Source organism: Equus asinus, chromosome 2, assembly GCF_041296235.1.
Source record: "Equus asinus isolate D_3611 breed Donkey chromosome 2, EquAss-T2T_v2, whole genome shotgun sequence".
NCBI lineage: Eukaryota > Metazoa > Chordata > Mammalia > Perissodactyla > Equidae > Equus > Equus asinus.
Window position 1 is genome coordinate 44,020,464 of NC_091791.1, and position 20,263 is coordinate 44,040,726.

Sequence of the window (20,263 nt, forward strand, 5' to 3'; positions counted from 1 at the left end):
GCTTAGCTGAGGGTTTAGAAAAGTCCCCCTCCTCCATAAATTGAGGAATTGTGCCCCTAGTTATGGTAGAGTGATGACTAATTAACTCAGCAGTGAGATCCTTTCATTAGTGAATTTCTTCTGGATCTTAGGAGGTTTGTATATATATTCCAGAGTGGCCAGGGAAGCAGAAAAGCAGAGGGAGATGCCAGGTCTGTCCTGGGCTCTTTTTGGGGACTTGCTTATACCAGTCAAATAAGCTGTTAAACCACTGGGAAGTTTGAGCCCTCCTGATGACACCCTGCAGGGTAGAGCTTGCCAAATCAGAAAGTGCAGATACTGCACCATTGCTCATTCATCCTCAGTTTTCACATCTACTTCAAAAGAACAATCACTGGCAATCCATGTGGTTAGTTTGGAAGACTGTTCATAATAGTCCTAGTGCTTAAGGACATTGACATGTGTATATTCTCATTCCTTAGGAGTAGAAAGCAGAGTCAATGCCCAGTATCCATGAATAATGTGTCTGCCTGCAGCTCTCCAGACTTCTGGAAAGCCCATTTTTCTACCAGCACTTATCATATCCATTATAATTACATTTTGCTTCTAGTCTCCTATTAGACTCTGAACTCTTTGACAACAGAAAAATATGAAAATGACTCATGTAAGTTGGGAACAACTAGTTAAGCGCAGTAAATTTAAATTTAAGTTTTGGAAATTTTTTAGGTATCAAATGGCAAATAAAGTCTATTTTTTTCCCAGGTTTATTGAGATTGTAGGGGAGGAAGACATTTCCTCTACCTGCTCTGGGTTCTTCTGGGCAGAGAACAAATTAAATTCAAGAGACAGAATAACAGGAGAAAATTAAACAAAGCTTTATAACATGGATACATGGGAGAGGCTCAGGCAACCTGAGCAACTTGCCAAAATGGCTGAAGCCACCACCTTAAATATCATCTTCAGCTAAAGGCAAAGGAGGATGTTGGGGGTGGAGGGGTAGTCGATCATGGGAGATTACCACACAAGTAAACAAGTGTTAGGTTATTATGCAGACTTGAGTCCTTGCCTTCTGCATTGCTAAGAGTTTCTAGAGATAAGGTCATCACTCCTTCCTGGTACAGAGAGGGTCACCTTTACAGATGGAGCTTTCCTTTAAAATGTGAATGTCTCTTAACAAAGGGTAAGTAAATTCTACTTTTCAGAATTTCTTTCCTGTCTGCAGTTTTTCAAAAAGTAACCAGCCCCAATTAATCCTCATGCCAAAGAGACATATCTTGGGGTGGCCAATTCCAGTCCCCCACAAGATCTAATTGACACACAGCACGGTATAACTTCAAAGAATACAGCAGAATGATTCGACTTACATATATTGTGAAATGATTACCACAGTAAATTTAGTTAACATCCATCATCTCATATAGACAGAAAAAAGAGAAAAAGAAAAATTGGTTTTCTTTTCCCTGTGTAAAAGCTATTTTAATAAGGTGTTCTCTAGAATGTAGAATTTGATTTAACATCTTGATAAACAAAGGCCAGCTCCAGTGTTGAGCCAGACTTCCTGGAAACTCGAATCTTATTCCTTTGAGGAGCAATTGGCCCAGGCTTGTACCGAAGTTTTGCAAGGCTCATAAAATAACCTCTCCCCTGAGCCTCCAGCATCCAGGCATCCAAGTGCATGCAACTTAGTAATATTTTCACAGCAGAGTCCTGCACATTTTGAGTGATGTTGCCATTTGCTGGAGTTCTCAGCAGTGAGGCTCTTCCATGCGGTTGCAACCAATTTCACTGATCAGTAGCTCTGGCTCAGCTTCACCCTCATAAATTAAATAATTCATTTGGCAGGTACAGAACAGACAGATCTCAAAAAAAATTAAAGTGTGCAGGTTCTTGGAAGAGCCAGGAAAAAGACACACTGATTTTTTGTTTGCTTTTGGATTCTGACATTTAATTTGGATATAGGGATGACCCAGTATTTCCAGGATGTTCAAGCACCAGAGATTTTTTTCAATTCTTTCATTTTTGTTCTTCTTTCTTCTACAGAATGACTTTAATCTGTGGAGTCCATTTAAGAGTCATGGATATCAACAGGTTGTTAAAGGAAGCCAGTTATTGGACCATAGAGATGGGTTAGTGAGATGTAGGAACACAGCATCAATTTTGTGTCAGCCTTGGACATGGCTGTGGGCACATCCAACTGTGACCATACAGAGACTTGGTTTATATTATATGTGTGTGTGGTAGTGTGTGCACTTGTATGGGTGCCCGCACACACACACACACACACACACACACACACACACACAGAGCCAGACTTACTGGATCCAAATCTCAGTTCTGCTACAGGCTAGCTGAGTAATCTTGGGCATGTTTTTAAGCCTCTTTGTGTCTCATTTTTGATTTGCAGAAATTGAGAATTCCTCTCTTATTGTTTGTGAGGATTGAGCAAGTAAATACATGCAAAATAGTTTTTAAAAGTGTCAGGCCTATAAGAAGCTGTCAATGAATGTTAACTCTTATTATTATCCTCACTCTCATGTAAAGATGTGGTCATCATTTATAGCTTTTTTCTATATATCGAAAATTTGCTCTTTCTGTTTAACATATTTTTCCTGAATAGGTAAGATGCTCACATGGTAAAAACCCACACAAAACTAGAATATATACAATGAGAAGTTAATTCTCTTTCCCATCTGCCCCTCTTTCCCCATCTGCCTTCTCAGAGGTAACCATTGTTCCATTTCTTAGGTATTTTCCAGAGATATCTATGTACAGAAATGAGTTTACTTAATTTTTAAATATTTAGAATACTAATTGAAGGTTATTATCCATAAGGGAATATTGAATTTGTCTTATTTGGGTTACGACTGATAGAAATAATAGTTCTTACAACTTGAATAATAATAGCTGGCTTTGCTATGTAGCAGGAACTCTAAGCTCTAAACCAAAAATACCTGATGTAGTACCCACAGCAACCCTCTGAGATGGGTATTGTTATCCCCATTTCACACTTGAAGAAACTGTGGGCAAGAGATGCTAAATTTCCGAAGGGCACTCAGCTAATAGGTCACAGAGCTGGGTTTTGAAACCTGTGTACTTCAATCTCAAGAAAAGTTTTCAGTAGAAGATATGAATCTACCTATTATGGATTTCTTTTTTGAAAGTGCTTCTTGTATCTTCCCTGTAATTTCTCTTCCCCCTAATCTGGACCCTCATACAACTTCTACTTCACACTTTCTGCATCCTGTGTATCATTCAGCCTTTAGAAAATTCCACCTTTCCCAAGCCTGTGGTGGTTGGTAGGTAGTTCCCTGACTGATGGAGTGTAGTCCTATCTCTCCTTGAGTATCAGAATATTTTGAGTTCCTGGAAGGCAGGGGCTGCATCTCCTTCATTTCCTATCCCCAGAGCTGGGACATTTCCTGGCGCATGCTTGGCACTGAGGGAGCGCTGGCTGAATGAATGGATGGATGCAGGCAGTGTTTGTCCATGAAGGGTCTTTGGATATCAATTTCTCAGCTGTGGGTCCAGGAGGGCAATTGGAAATTCCCTCATGCTAAAGAATTGTAAAATGTCAAATGGGGAATTCTGGCTCATGAAACAAATCTCAGAGACCTAGCAGTCTAGATGTAATTACTACCAAGGCATACTGGTGATGTGAAGTGTATATATATGACAGCATCTTCTTTGAGCCAAAAATGTCTTCTGTCATGTCATGGAACCATCCTCAAAAAGGTAGTACCTCTGAGCAGAAGGCACTAAAAATTGTCATGCTTATTTTGGTTTGCAGTGACTCAGGGTCTTTTTGTCTTTCACGACTTAAAGACTGATGTCACTGGGCAAACTGAGTCAGAGGAGCTTCTTAGATCTGTTAGTGTAACTTCTTATTTGTTTCTGAGGAGGAAGCTTGGGTATTCAAGAACTGGAGGAAAGATAGATGGTTAGAGTTGGAAGGAGTTTAAATGAGTTTCAGAAATAAATTACAAGTTAAAATGACGGAATATGAGAAGTTGTGTTCAGCTGTTGCCCCATCTCTTCTCTCTGATTGCTACCCAGCATCAGCAAAGCCCTTTTGTACTCAGGGAAGCCCTTGGTACTCAGGCAGTCCCTTCCTTTTCTCTGTGAGTACTTGCCCTAGCATAACTACCCGTAAAATTCCATCACGCTAAAATGTAATTGACTAGGAGTTGTAAGGGCAAATACAAATTATAAATAAAAGGCTTAATTCTCCCTGTTGAAAGTAAAGGAAGGGTGGGACCGGCCTGATGGCCTACTGGCTAAGTTTGTGCACTCTGCTTTGACGGCCTGGGATTCATGGGTTCAGACCTACACACGGCTCATCAAGCCATGCCGTGGTGGCATCCACATAAAATAGAGGAAGATTGGCACAGATGTTAGCTCAGTGAGGATCTTCCTCAAGCAAAAAAAGGGGGAAGATTGGCAAAGATGTTAGCTCAGGGCCAATCTTCTTCACCAAAGGAAAAAAAAATTTAAAGAAGAGACTTCTCTCCCCTCCTTTTTCCTAGACCATTTACTGTAGAAACTTCATAATTGTAAGCTCTTTCTTCATCTCTTTGAAATATATTTAAATCTTTTTAAAGGCTAAATATGCCTCTTTCCAGGAATATCTTTCTCAAGGACCTGGGAACCATCTCTTTTCAACTGTAATCAGTTAAGGAATATACCACACCCTGCCTCTCAGGGGAGGGTAGGAGCCTCCCTTCTGTGGGCACCTCCCTCCAAGTTGCAAAACGACCTCTTTTCATAAAGATATGAGAAATTTATTTTTCCCTCAGACAAATTCAATTAGCAAACACAGATGGCCATGGCAATTATCAGGTGAATTTAGGATGAACTATGTGTGACAAATGATGCTGTCAAGTCCTATTCCTTGAGGACTAGTCATTGGTTATCTTGAGCACATGTATGTCATGGCTTTTATCTGCCTGGCTATCCAGAAGGGGGAAATTTCTTTCTGTCTTTGCAATCTCTTCGCGCACCACCTGCAATGTGCCTCACCTTCTGGTTTAACACTTACTCAAAGATAAAATTTTTTCTTTCTCTTTTACCTTTGTGGAGAGGTTTTCTGGGTTGGGAGGAGATTTTGCTTTAAATTTTATTTCCCCAACACAGTATACTCTCTGTTCAGAGTCATCTGTATTTTAACTGAAGCTAAACCTTAAAGATGAAAATCTGAACTGCTTACTCTGGAATTTCAAGCACCAGTGAACTGAGAAGGGAAGAGAGATGAGCAAGGAATATCTGAACTTCTACGCAGGAGCCAGCCTCTTGGGGGTGAGGAGAACTTTTTTGGGGGCAAACAACTGCCCTTCAGCATTTGGCTTCCGTCTGGGGGACATCCACACTCTCCAACATTAAAAGAGAGCAACTCCTCCTTGTTCAAGGGAATTTCTCTGGCCTGCAAATCCGGCATTGCTGCCTTTTCTAAATTTAAATATTTTCGTTAACTAACAAAAGAAACACTCATTAAAGATAACATATTTCTTGAACAGCTCAAATATCACTTTTGCTGAGTCCCTTCCCAGCTTCCCCAGACAGTCTTTACTGAGTTTTAGTGGCAAAGAGTACATTCCAGTTTTTTCAGCTACTGCTGATACTGTCCTTTAGGTTTATGTGTCCTTGAGGACAGAGGTCATGTCTTATTCATCTCTGTCCCCCAAACTTCTGGGCACATCAACAAGCTCATAGCAGTTGCTCATTTAATGCTTGGATGAACAAATAAACACATGAGAACCTCCACTACATACGGCATTATAAAACACAAGGAGGAATACATAGATAATAAAAAATAGCTAATGATCCTTGAGTTTTCACACAATTAACCTTGAAAAAACCTGACTCATAAGAGACAAGTATCAAGTAACTTTTTATCTCCCACTCCCCCTTTTATATTCTCCGTGTTGGGATATTTCTTCTCCCACCCCGTGTCTTTCCTGGCTATGATTTGGTAAGACAAAGTACTGAGTTATAATTAACATCTCCATTTCCATATCAGAGTACAAACTTTGAACTTGTTTTAACATTAAGGCCTCTCCTCTGCGGGTCAGGTCTGACAAAAAGGGGGACATCTTCAGTCGGGGAATAGGGGGTGGTCGGCTGCTTTCCTCTTATCTCACATGGGATTTTCCTGATTTGCGATTTTATTTGTATGGAGCTATGGGATGCCCTTAGATTGAGTTTCCCCCAGTCTTGCCTAACTTAATAGATGGCAACTCGGTTGTTCTAGTTGTTCAGGTAAAAAACTTTGGAGTCACCCTTGACGCTGTCTTTCTTCCACGCCTTACAGCCAGTTCTTCAGCAAATCCTTCAAAATTCTCCCACATCCGGGCATTTCTAGCCAATCCCACCATAGGCTGCTCACCACCATCTCTGTTTAAACTGTCGCACTAGTTTTTTACCTGTTCTTCCAGCGGATTCCACCCTCCACCTCTAAGGCAACATTCCGTGGTACCCAGAAGGAAACTTTTAATACGCCAAGTGATAGCATTTCATTCTTCTATGCTAAACCCTCGATTTCCCATTTCTCTTAGTCATGGATGTTGAGAGTAGCTGATTTGAGAAGATAGTGTACAAATGTGTCCTGTGCCCCCGTGTGCATTTTTGCAGATCACAAATGTCAGTGGAAAAGGGATTAGGAGGCTGTCATTTCACCAGCGGGCCCCTGGATGGCACCGTGGGACCGCGCAAACTTCTGCCGTGGGCGTGGAGAGCGCAGTCATTTCAAGCTGAGCGCCTTCTTCCAGGAAGCCTGGAGGAAAATGCACAGAATTTCCTGCTCTTTTTCTTTCTTTCCTATTCTTATCGCTCCCTCTTTTCTAAGGGAACAAATTGTAGCTTAAGAGAAATAAAATGGAAAGATTCTGAAGGTGCTGGATTCTCTCAGTGAAACTGTTGGAAATGTTTGAGAATGTGGAATAACCAGGCTTCACGCCCGGGAGGTTGCGGGGTCGGGCTGGGGTGAGGCGGGGTGGCGCTGGGGGCGCCTTCGAGCTCCCAGGGGCCCGGACTCCCTGGAGGGACTTGCGTGCGCAGCTGAGGGATGCCTGACTAGAGATGTTGGCATTTGGGAACAGAGTCCAAAAACATTCAACCTAGTTGGTCACTATTACGAAACGCCTTCTTCAGAGGCCGAGCTTCTGCGAATGCAGGATCGGGGTGGGGGGTGGGGGGTGTCAGAAGGTGGTCGGAGGAGAGCAGGTGGGGATGGCGGTGACGGTGGCGGGGTTAGGGACTGGCTCTTTGGCCTTGGGGCTGACGAGGAACTGAGCTTGCGCACATCGGGGCTGGGGGGTGGGAGGGGAAGGTCCACTCAGGCTGCGGGGTCAAAGATAAGCCGAGGGCAGGACCCCTGGACCTCTCCCAGGGCGGACGCTGGGACGCTGCAGGGAGCCGTGTTGGAGGAGGAACTGGCCGCAGATACTCCTCCCCGGGGCCTGCACCTGGCACAGCTGGCTCCTCTGAACTTCTGAGGGACCTTCAGGCGGCATGGCCGTGACTTACGCACTTTTAGGACAGAGACGCCAGAGCTCCTGGTTGAGTCCCGGGAACTCCGGTCGGACACAGTCGCTGCAGCCGGCGGTTTCGGTTCTTCCGCGTTCAGTCCGTGTGTCTTGCGGAGGCTCGAGGGCTCCTTGAGTTTCCTCTGGGTAATGCTGGCTACATGATTTGCAGGACCCCGGGAAAAATGAAATTGTGAGCCCCTTGTTAAAAATTTAAGAATTTCAGGTCTGTGACAGCAGAACATTAAACCAGCTGGTCTTCATAAGCGTAGGACCCTGTGTGATTGCTCAGGTCTCACCCACAAAGCCCAAGACGCCAGCCCTGCCCCGGGGATCCCCACCTTTCCCCCCAATTCAGTCCGGGTCCATTTTTGGCCTCGTCTCTATCCTATTTTCTTGAGTCTTAGGGGACATTGGTTCTGGTTCTATCTTGGACCTCCAGGGGGACTCTCTCTCAACAACGTATGAAAAGAGCCGCTCACTTTGTAGAAACCATCTTCCTAACCCCTCTACTTATTCATGTTAATTTAATGTCTGCCTTGATATCTTTCAAGGGAGCTTCCTCAAAATGGAGTGCTTCTAAAGTCCAGGTACAGACGCTTTCTGTGTTCTTCGGAAACGCTCGGAAGGAGAATCCTCGATTTGGAGGCGCTCGGAGAGGCCGCGCGGGACTCAGATATCAGGAGAGAGAGGCTCTGAATCGACCTGAAAGCGATCCTGTTTTTGATGACAGTGTGCAGGTATTTGGCTGTTTTTAATGCAAGAAAAGATGTTAAATTTCACAGAAGGTTTTTGTTTTTTGTGATCTAAAGTCTGCCAAATTATTTTCCTTCTCCCTTTTGAATGAAATTCACTTAACTTTCTGCCATAAATCAAATCAATTGATTTACTATTCTTCGATTCCAAATGAATAAGCGGCAGTTTCATTGGTATAATCAATTTTTAGTAATTACAACTTGCTCACATACAGCGTACCCGTGAGTAGCCCTTCACGTTGCCATTTCCCAGAGGAAGAACGGGGCTCAGACACATAAGGTCACACAGCCAGGATTAAGTGGGGATAGGAGTTTGGATTCTCTTCTCTTTGTTTCCACATCCGTGCCTGTTTCATTCTACCATGGTGCATTTCTAACAGATCATCTCTTGGTATATGGATACAAAAGTTCAGGGGTTACCCCTAATTCTAATTTCTACTTTTTATAGGCAGAGTTAGTTTCATGATAGATTAAAATAAAATTCAGCCCGCATTACCTTCCTCTTAGAAACATTCAATTAGTGGTCAAATAGTGGAGTGGTTTTGGCTTCTTTTTCAGAACAGTTTCCTACGATGGAGCTCACCTTGAACAACATGAAAAATATGGTCAACTGTGCCGCCTTCATCAGCCAATCCCCATTAAATATATCCAAATCCTTTCTGTGTAAATATACACAGAATTGTCTCCGTAATTCTTTACTGACGTCTTAAGCCTGGCGTCATCTCTCGGTATTTCAGAGATTTAGTTCCAATAAGTAAGACAATGTGTAAAATATCTAACATATAAGAGACCTTCCATTCATTCATCTATCATTATTTCATACATTCTCAAATATTTATTAACCTTATATTGCAACCCCTAGATGTTGGGATATAGCTAAACATAGACAATATCACTGCTCTCATGCAGGTTACATTCTAGTGAGGAAGACAGAAGATAAACGGTTAATCAATGTGTGCATCAGAAAGTTACAGTAAAGGACAGTGAAGAGAAAGAAGGATAGTAAGGACACAGAAGGACATGGTGGGTGTCATTTTAGCTGAGGTGTTTCTGCTGAGGTAACATTTGGTTAGAGACGCAAATGAATTGGGAGAATAATAAGTAAGTATTAGGTTACAATCCCCTCCCTTCTTTTTTGCATGTCAAGCACATCTCAGAGAAAATCGCATCACTCTTGATGGTGACCTTTCTTCCCAGCCTTTATTAAGTCCAATACATTTTCTCTATTATTGAGTCTCTCTAATCTTCGATTTACTCCTATGCAAATTGGATAATAATACCTCCTGGGCCTACCTCTCAGAGTAGCTGAGAAGTTCAAGTGAGAAAATGTATGCGAGGGGGCTTTAAAATCTTGAAAGTACAGTAGACTCGTAAGGATAACTATCCTTTATAAATCTACCTTTCCACTGGACCCTAACTTGTCTTTTATTTGATTTTTGTGGTGGTAGCCCGTCTGGGGCTGAGTGTGCTTGTTATGTTTCTACTTTATCAGGTCAGAGCCTAGATTTTGGGTAATAAGTTTCATCTCACATGCTTATGTTGAAGATTGGCCATGACTTTCTAGGGCACTGTGGTGAACTCATGTTCTCCCATCGTGCAGCCCATCATCATAAACTACAGTTCAATGCACTTAACTTCTCCACCTCTCCTCATCTTCCATAGATCACTTGTGCTAGGATTGAAGGAATAATGTTTTGATGTGTTTATCATGTCCGCCATTGCCAAGAAAGGGGAAATCTGGTAGTAGTCTGCGGGATGTTTACTGAATCTTGTTTAGATCAGAGTAGCTTGTCCGGAGGTGATGGAAATTGTTGTCCGTGTCTTCCTGTTACTAGTCTAGCTGCTTCAGTGTATCCAAAATCAGTCCTCTGTTCTAATGCAGATTTTCCTGGCATCTCAGCAACTCCTCGGTAGACCTCTTGCTTCTTCCTGGTAAGCCACGTGACAAATGCCAGGTGCTGCCCCGTGGCTTCCTTCCATTTGCCCTTCAAATATGTGGCCCAGGTCCTTGCTCCTGTGGACATCAGATCCCATGTTTTGTGTGCTCTTCAAAGACAGGGGTCTCAGGCACAGAAATTTTGAGTCTCACCAACTAGAGTGAAATAGATAATTCAGATACTTGGAAATTTGAAAGTTGATTCAAAATACAAGTAAAACATTAAAACTTTCTTTATGCTGGATAACTGCTCCCCAAATTTAAATGAGATCATAGGATTATGAGAATTGTAACAACAGGTCAAACAAGGGTCCGTTTAATTCAGTCCTGAAGTTCAGTTTTCCAGGACTTGTTTAAGACAGCCATGGGAGTCTGTCCTTCTAAACAAATTTATGGAGAAGCTAATTTGTGCCTGGGCACTTTTTGTGTGTGTGTGTGTGTGAAGAAGATTGGCCCTGAGCTAACATCTGTTGCCAATCTTCCTCTTTTTGCTTAAGGAAGATTATCACTGAACTCACATATGTGCCAGTCTTTCTCTATTTTATGTGGGATGCTGCCACCGCCTGGCATGACGAGCTGTGCTAGGTCAGTGCCTGGGATCTGAACCTGTGAACCCTGGCCTGCAGAAGCAGAGCAAGGGAACTTAACCACTATGCCCCCAGGCCAGCCTCATGCCTGTGCGTTTTTTACCCAAACTTATGGATTTGGAATTTAAAGTATCAAGCAGAGAGAGCAAGGTGAGAGCTAGTAGTATGGACAAGAGGAGGCAGGTAACTATGTGGGGAGGGCCTCTTGGAGTCTGAATAATACAGCTAATTGTAGAGTTCTAATTTCAATACAGCTAATTTCAAGTTCAGCTTGAAATGGGGCCCTCAGGGACCAGCCTGCACATTGCTTCACCTTGGATTGTTCATATCTAAAGGTTGAGTTTATTGTCCCTTGATGTTGCAACATCTTTCTTCCATTGCTCTTTATATAGTTATTTGTTTTTATCCTTTAATCTTAAAAGTTCCCCTGTCTCTGTATGTTTCTCCATTTCTCTGTGCTGCATTCAGGGTAATTTATTCAGATCTGTCTTTCAAAGCATCAATTCTGTCTTTTGAATTATCTAGCTTACCATTTGACCATATTATTACTTTCTTAATTTATTAACAGTTTTCCATTTCTAGAAAAATCTCTCTCTTTTTTTTAAAATTTGCTTGTTCTATTTTCATGCTATTTTCCTGCCTATCTTTTGGATGGGTTCCTTCCTCTCTCTTTGGACACGTTCAACATATTAAGTATTATCGCTATTCCTTTGGGTGGGAAATCTCTCCTAGGTCGCATTAGCCTGTCAGCTGTCATTCTGCAGCTTCCTCTAGTGCTCTGTGTTTTGAATGTGTGAACTCATCTTCAGCGAGAGCTGTCTTCTTTCACAGTCTCTGTGGACAGTGATTTCAGTGTTGACAGGATAGTTTTTACACAAGCTTTTCCTCAGGTTTTCATACAATGTAAATACTAACAGTGTGGGTCTCACACTTACAAATGGGGTTCCATGTAGTTAACAATCACTCTTTCTTCACCTGTAGCTCAGAAGGAGAGTCTACTTCCAAGGTAAGCCTTGGAGAAAGTGGGCAGCGGTTTTTTGTTTAAGTTTCTGTTGTAGATGGGGAAATCCTCTATCTCTGGCTTCTAGGTCTTTGCAGGGAGCACGGTTCTAGCTTTCCATCAAATGTGACCACAAAGCCATTTGAAGATCGAGTGCCAAAACTCTAGTCCCTCATGTTTATCTTAGGTTCAGGTACCTCCAAAGACCTCTGCAATTTCAGCTCATCATCACTGCTGTGGTCTTCAGTTCCCATTTTCTGCCAAAGAGTTCTCTTTCTAGCCTTTGAGTTTGACATGGGTTTTGAAGGTTTATTTTTCAAATTTCAAATAATATTTCTTAATGTTTGGAACCAGGGAATTGGGGGTCTACTCAACCTGCCTTCTTCACTGGAAGCTTCTGAATCAGTTCTTTTTTTTTTTATTTTTTTTTGAGGAAGATCAGCCCTGAGCTAACATCTGCTGCCAATCCTCCTCTTTTTGCTGAGGAAGGTGGGCCCTGAGCTCACATCCATGCCCACCTTCCTCTACTTTCTGTGTGGGGCACCTACCACAGCATGGCATGCCAAGCGGTGCCATGTCCACACCTGGGATCCGAACCAGCAAACCCCAGGCCACTGAAGTGGAACGTGCGCACTTAACCGCTGCACCACTGGGCTGGCCCCTGAATCAATTCTTATGTGACTGTAATGAACAACTTGATACCAGATGGTTTACCAATCACAAAGCCTGAACCCAGCAAAGGAAATCCTGATTCACTGGTAATAAATGAGGTAGGCTCTTCATGTTCTAAATAAAGTAGAATGCATTGTTTGAAAGAAGTAGCGGTCACAAATATCTGCTCAAAATGAAAGCGAAGTGCTTATTGAATGGAATAGAGTACCCTAATTTCAGTTCCTACAGACAAATATTTATGGATGTTTGTACCTGTTCAGACACAAATTTTTTCGTGCCTCTCTACAAGGTGGGATTGAAGACCTCGGTATTCATGAGTAGTTCAGTAGGTTTTAGTTACGATTCACCATGAAGGTGTTCTGAAAGTCCACTCTTTTCATCTTTGCTGATTCTGAATTCTAGAGATCTCAAGTTAAATAGGGGCTCCACTTTTACATGGCTAGAAAGATGAGATCTGAATTGGTTGCTTATGACATCTGGGGAACATCTGAAAAAAGCAGTCACTAAACAAAAATAGTGACCAAATGGCAGCAATTTTACAGACTGGTATGGGATGGTATTTTAATAAAACAAAATTGAAATGTGAGACCCCAAATCAAAAGTCACAAGGACAGATATGAGAAATGAAGGTATGATTTACAATTGAGTTGCTTCTCAGATGGGCAACCTTATGTATAATTATCAAAGGGATATTTTATTTACTTGGTGATAGATAATAGGTAACAGTTCTTTGAATATAGTTGGATAGGTTGGCTAGTTGAAAGATTGCTTTTTCTATAAATATACAAAGCGAAAATATAATTGATGAGTATATTTTGAAACCAAGTTAATTTTATTTTTTAATATTTTATTTTTCAAACATTATAAAGCAGATAGGCAATAGTATATTAAGGTTTTAGTGTTATTGCTTTCTTTTTATTTTCTTCTTTTTTTTTTGGGTAAGGAAGATTGGCCCTGAGATAACATCTGTTGCCAATCTCACTCTTTTTGCTTGAGGAAGATGGTCCCCCAGCTAACATCGGTGCCAGTCTTCCTCCACTTTGTATATGGGATGCCCCCACAGTGTGGCTTAATGAGTGGTGTGTAGGTCCAGACCAGGAATCCGAACCCACAAACCCTGGGACACCAAAGCAGAGTGTACACACTGAACCACTATGCCACTGGGCCGGCCCCCAAGTTAATTTAAATGTTTTACTTTTTAAAAGAAAGCCAAAGCTATATTTAAATAATAGTTGGTTAGTTTCCTCAAGCCAGTTTTTAAGCTTTCTGTCTGTAGTCATTGTCAATTTCAAAGGTCGGTCTGGTGGTAGAAATAGAAGCAGCTGTGAGCACAGTGAAGCATGACTGAGGGTTCCTGCCTTCTACTGTTAAAGGATCATTTTTACTTCTTGCTATTTCCTACCTCACGGGCAGTGCTAGGGTAGTGAAGCATCTGAGGTCGAAAGCATTTTGTCAGGCTAATAGGAATGACCTCTGCCAGAGTTTTCCTACATGTGGCCAAGTTAGGTGAGGGAGGGAATGTTTGCAGGGTGAGAGAGAATTCCTCACGTGGAGAAATTCCTCAGGGAAGTTGGCGGGCGGAGATGAAAAGGAATCAATTGCATTTGTTAGTGACTAACACTGAGAAGTGGGAGGATGGTTTAAGTAATCTCTTGTTTTCATCCCTTCAGTTTCTATGATTGGATTAATGAGAACCCCAAGGAATTAATTTTTAAAAGAGTCATAATTTAAAATATTCTATTTCCTAAGTGCCGTCAGTGAGCAGTTCTCCCCTTTCGTGCCGTTGCTTTATTCTTAACATCCCTTCCTTTCTGACAAGGTTGCTCTCTGAGCTATTTAGTGGAAATGAAGTCCAGAAACTCCTTATGGAAAGGTATTAAGTGAATAGCAATATTAAAATAATAAATTAACACAAGCATGAAGAAAATAAATGTTTCTTCTGAAAAACAAAGTGCGATCAACACTTGTTAAATGAACTTGAAAATAAAAACATTAAAATGTATGTCAGCACATTAACATCAACTCATGTTCAGTTTTACAACTGTGCATAAAGCAGTTTTTTTTTAAAGAAACTTTTCTTTATTTTAGTATTTTATGTGGTAGTACTTGGTCTTCTTTTTCTGGGCCTAATGATGCAATTGTGAGAGATGTGGAAATAGCAAAGAAGATAAATATAATAAGATATGCTTAATTTATATTAATTGATGGGAAGTAATTAGAGGTATTTATTGGACATCTACTAACTCCTATGCCTTGGGGAATAAGAATGAAATATAAGATACAGCTCTTGTTCAAAGGTGCTTACAACTTAGTTGTGATTATAAAATAAGTGTCAGTGAACATAGAAAAATCATTGAAAATGAGTTGGCTGCCCTGACTGCCAGTCTATGTGGAGTTAAAAGAAGGGAGGGGCTGGCCCCGTGGCTGAGTGGTTAAGTTTGCGCACTCCGCTGCAGGCGGCCCAGTGTTTTGTTGGTTCGAATCCTGGGCACTGCTCATCAAACAATGCTGAGGCGGTGTCCCACATGCCACAACTAGAAGGACCCACAATGAAGAATATACAACTATGTCCTGGGGGGCTTTGGGGAGAAAAAGGAAAAAAATAAAATCTTTAAAAGAAGGGAAAAACTTCCTTGAGTTGGAGTCGTCTTGGGTAGCTCAATACATCAATATGAATGGGTTCTGTTTCACCTGCAGAGGGAAGGGAGACCTTTCCTTTCTGGGACTACGTCTCCTTATCTCTTGCCTAAGGCAAGAGAGTAAATTATTCAGAATCCTGAAGCGTTTTGGGAAGAGAAAGCAAAGGAAGAGGAGGGGAAGATGAGGAGTTGTAGTAGGGAATTTCTGTACACCAATAGAGGCTCTAAATTAATCGTCTGAATTAGAGGAATGGGAAGAAAAATTGAATATTGTTTCATGACCTTGAAGTAAATACAAAATTGTAATCTATTAACTAAGCACTGAGACCCATCAGAGATCTTACCGGTCGTACTTCAATGTCAAGACTCTTTGGTTTCCCACAGATGGTGTATTTGACCTCAGTGGCTGCTCAAATACTTAAAAAGAGTTTTCTCTAAAATTTCTCCTTCTTCCTTTTAATTTGCTTGATAATACTTTTTTTTAGACAGTGAGACAGTAAACTTTGGCCCCAGTTTAAAGCAACTGGTCACACATTGGAAATCTGAATTTATAATGGTGATACTTTTTATTTATATGGCTTTTTTACAGGTGACTTATATGTCATTTAATAAAGAATTCTGAGCTCCTATCATGTGCCAGACCCTGTATTAGGTACAAGGAGCACAATGTGGGATAGAAATGGAGTGGTGAATAAGACAGACACAGTTTCTGCTTTCATGGAGCATATGTTGTAATTAACAAGTGGAGAGTGGACAGAAGGAAAATAAATAAAATGCAAAAAAATTAACAAGGTGATTTTTGGTAATGATAAGTGCTATGAAGATAAAGCGGGATCATGGATCAAGGTGGTGTTGAAGGCCACAGGTAGCTCTCCTTTAGGGAGTGGAAACAGGGAAGGCCCTTCTGTGGAGATGACTTTCAAGCTGAGACCTTAACAATGGGAATGGGCTGGCCATGAGAGCTGAGGAGAACATTCCAGGCAGAGGGAACTGCAAGAAGAGAAGCCATGAATGAAGTGAACTTGGCTTCTTTGAGGAATGTGAAAAAGGCCAGTGTGGCTATAGTAGAGTGACTGAACAGGGACTGATACAAGAAAATTGAAGAGACAACATGGACTAGATCATGTAGGGTCTTGTAAATTACAGTAAATGATTTTCACTGGTCAATTCGGTGTACAAAGTCAAAGCACTGGAGGGTATGAGTAGGGGAGCAAAATGGTATTATTTAAAAAATATTAATCTGGCTGCTACCTGGAAAAGGAATTGTGGGTGGCAAGAGTGGAAACAGTTGGAAGTTTCTGCAGTGGTCCCGGGGAACGTCCTGACCATTTCATTTTCGGTGGTAGACACCGAGCTAAAAGGGTGCTCAGTGCATTGCCCGAGCTCATACAAGCAGTGGGGAGCCAAGTGAGGCCTCCTGAGTTCGGTCTTCTTTTCCTTATATCCTGATGTGAGAACTTGTTGGGCCTGGGAGTCTTTGGGCCGCAGTGCCCTGGCAGGAAGAGTAGAAGATTCGATGGTAGCAGATTTTATTCAGATCCTGGATCTGTCACCTACAAGCCGAGAGAATCTGCGCAAGGCAGTTGGTACCCAGTTTCTGTCAACTTGTGATGCCTATTTCATAGGGTTCTTATTAGATAGAAGAGATGATTCTAATGAGAAATGACAAGAAATAGCCATGAAAGAAATACTTAATGTTAGGTGATGCAAGTGAAAGAGCTATAATTTTAATGAAGGCCTCAGAAAAATAGAAAAGATGAAAGGGATTAAAAGTAAGGAGTGCCAGGAGGTTGGTTGCCTTCCTGAGTTTTAAAAATTGTATGAGTTCAGGCTTCAATTGATCAGGAATCTGCTGATTTTGCTATCACTGGCTTGAGGCCAGTGAGGGGTGAGTTTTCTAGAACCCAGTCCCTTCCTTGCTGACTCTGAGAAACTCACATCTTTGCGGAGAGAGGATATTCACCTAGGAGGAGCTACAGACCAAAGTCGAGCCTAGAAAGAGTAACAGGGCTTATGTGATGAGTGACTTATGAGGGGAAGGTCATTTCATAATTTTTCTTGGTAATTGTTAGGAAGTCATTTGTTCCACAGAGGGCTGGCAACACGTTTTATGGTCTACAGAGCTTGTTTACATCTGAAGTGAATGTCCAAACTCACAACGCCTGCAATTTACTTGAGGTCACAAGAGGGCAAGCATCTGTGTGAAGAGAAAATCATACTAAGCTCTTTGTCATCATGTCGGCCAAAACCCTAAGGGTTTTGACTGAGTGTGTGACTTTGCATTCGGGGTCCATCTGTGCCCTGATGGCACAGCTTAGTGCTGAGGAGCTGGGTTGGGAGAAGGAAGATTCTCGTTTCACCAGTTGGCTCTGGGCCATTTTGATGCTTAAAGAAATACTGATCCTGGAACTTCCAAAAGCCAGCTGAGAGTGGACTTGGGGAGCAGGTACTAACTTCTTTAACAATTTAAATAGATTGTCCTGGACAGCTATAAACTGAAGCCCAACACGTTTCAAAAATTATTGACTTTATATTTGTAGGCAGAAAGTCTGTGACTGGGAATAATGCACTAATTGCTTTGCTTGCACAGAAGCAAATTTGTTAAGTCACCTGTCAGCTGCTCAACCTTATCTAAATTATTTCTTCTCTTTGAACCTCAGTTTTCTAACCTGAGAAGTATGGGGAAATAACATACCTTCTCTGGATCGCCGTGGTGGATAAATGCAGTAATGTATCTGCAAGAACTGAGTGTCTGACGCATAGTAGACATTGAATCCACATGCCTTTCTGACCAGACCAACAACAAGGTGTTGACGCTGAGGTCTTTGGCAGTACAGACCCTGGTCCTTGGTTTGACTATGCAAAATAACAATAATATCAACTTTTGGTTATGTTCTATATGGCCTTTTTAATTCATAGATATGATGTTACTGAGCTACGGTATAAATTAGGAGCAAAAGAGGAAAATTTTCTCGGTGGGTAGTTATCTGAATAGATTCGTAAGCGTGGGAGGAAGCATGGAACAGTGGAAAGAACTTTCATGCCAGGTAGCCCTGGTTTTGCACCTTGGCTCTGCCGTTTACTAACTATGTGTCCATAGTGGGGTGGGAGAAGTTGTCAATTTTGGAGATTACAACGCTTTGCCAGTTTTTCTGTCTATGAAACATGGCTTGACACTCATGGTGTGGGGAAGAAAAATGGTCTTTGCTCCTGCTAATATATTTTATTTTAATCCTGAGACTCTAGAATCAAGGCTTCAGGTGGGAGAGGGTCCTGGTAGCTGAAACACTTACTCCTTGTTTCAGACTTATCAGTCCTGGGTCATGTCCCCTCATGACTGCTGGATGCTGATTAACTGCTCTGACTAATTTCAACTAAAGTAAGCATGGTTGATAGTAACTAAGTGTGTGACCCTTCTCAAGGGATATTTGTACAAGTTGCAGAATTTTACAACAAAATGAGTTAACATTAGGGAAATTTTTAGCCCTATGTCAAGACAAATTAGGTAAATATTTTTAGGTAGGCGGTCTTAGAAATTTTCAAATCACATCACATGTAATTTGGAAAAAGGTATTAAGTCTAAGTATAAGGTTGTTTCAGCAAAAAGCCATTCAATGATGCCAAAATTATTTTAGCTTGATTTTATAACTAATTCCATCTACTATCAGCCACAGCAAAGTTTTCACGTTTAAAAGAATGATCTGTTCTTTCCAATCTTTTTTTTTCTGCTTTTTCTCCTGAAATTCCCCCAGTACATAGTTTTATATTTTACTTGTGGTTCCTTCTAGTTGTGGCATGTGGGACACTGCCTCAGCATGGTCTGATGACCGGTGCCATATGCGCGTCCAGGATCTGCACTGGCGAAACCCTGGGCCGCTGAAGCGGAGCGCGCGAACTTCACCACTCGGCCACGGGGCTGGCCCCTGATCTGTTCTTTCTATGAACATTTGTTGAGCACCTACCATGTTTTCAGTATTGGAGATAGTGGATGCAGGGATGAATTACCCCCGCCCCCCATGCGCTGAATTAAAATCTGGAAGGAAAATATAGCTAACTGAACACGTAAATGAAATGTGATGACAGGAAGTACAGTCTCCTAGGAGGGCATATATTAAGGGACCTGCAGACCTCTGGCTCGTCTGGATGGGCTTCTCAGAGGCTGTTCCAGCTGGGGCTCAGGTGAAGAGTGTGGGCTTTGCTTTGTGGAGAGCAGTAGGAACAGAGGGAGCAAGTGTCCTAGGGTTTTGCTTTGACCCCTTGCTGCTTAACCTATTGAACTCACGGTAACTCATAATTGTGGTGAAGTTAATCGTATTTCCTCCTTTTCATGCACCTGCCAGCAAGCCTGAAATGACAGTAAATGTTGTTAGAAGGTTAGGCACTTCGCTGTCCTTGTCTTATTGGATAATTCACAAAACAGAGTTGACCTTTTTGCAATACATTTTTTCTCTTTCTTTCCACAGCAGCACTCTCTATTTTTCCTCTTTTCTTATTGGCTTCTTTTTCTCACTAATCTTTCTTTGACTTCTAAATTTTGGAGTCTTCCCCAGTCTTGTTCATGGACCCTCATTTCTCTGTTTATACTCTTCCTGAGTCATTGTGTGAATTCCTCACGTTGCCATGGCTTTAACTACCATCCATAAGCTTATGACTCACAAATTGATTTTTTCTTTCTGATCTCTCCTTGGACTCCAGATTTGTGTATTAAAATATGTATGACATCTTTATTTTGATAAAACCATGTCAAACTTATAATAGCCAAAGTGGAATTCATGATTCCACCTCAAGCATTCCTCCACTTATCTCCATCCCTCACTGCTTGCTCCCTCCCATATAATCCATTAAGAAGTTTTGTTGCTTAACCTCCTAAAACATTAGCTTGCATCCTTACCTATCTCCCTAGTACAGTCCACCAGCCCTTCTTTCCTGTTCTGCTAAAAAGGCCTTCAAATTGGTCTTCTTTCTACTTTTGTCCCCTTATAGTCCATTCACTACAAATCAGCCAAAGTTATTTCTTTTTTAAAAGTCATTATCTTTTTTAGGTTCACAGCAGAATTGAGAGGAAGGTACAGAGATTTCCCACATACCCTCTGCCCCTACACATGCATAGCCTCCCCTATTATCAACACCCCCCCAGTGGAGTGATACATTTGTTACAACTGATGAACCTATATTGAC

The 20,263-nt window shown here is 41.6% G+C and overlaps 1 long non-coding RNA gene across 1 annotated transcript in view; it reads left to right on the plus strand.

Moving 5' to 3' along the window:
* Positions 1-7,351: 7,351 nt before the first annotated feature.
* Positions 7,352-20,263, plus strand: part of LOC139044594 (uncharacterized) — a 222,987-nt gene continuing 210,075 nt past the window's right edge. Inside the window, exons 1-2 of the long non-coding RNA XR_011501661.1 lie at positions 7,352-7,643; positions 8,051-8,236. This is a non-coding gene — a long non-coding RNA (uncharacterized lncRNA). The remainder of the gene's footprint in view (positions 7,644-8,050; positions 8,237-20,263) is intronic.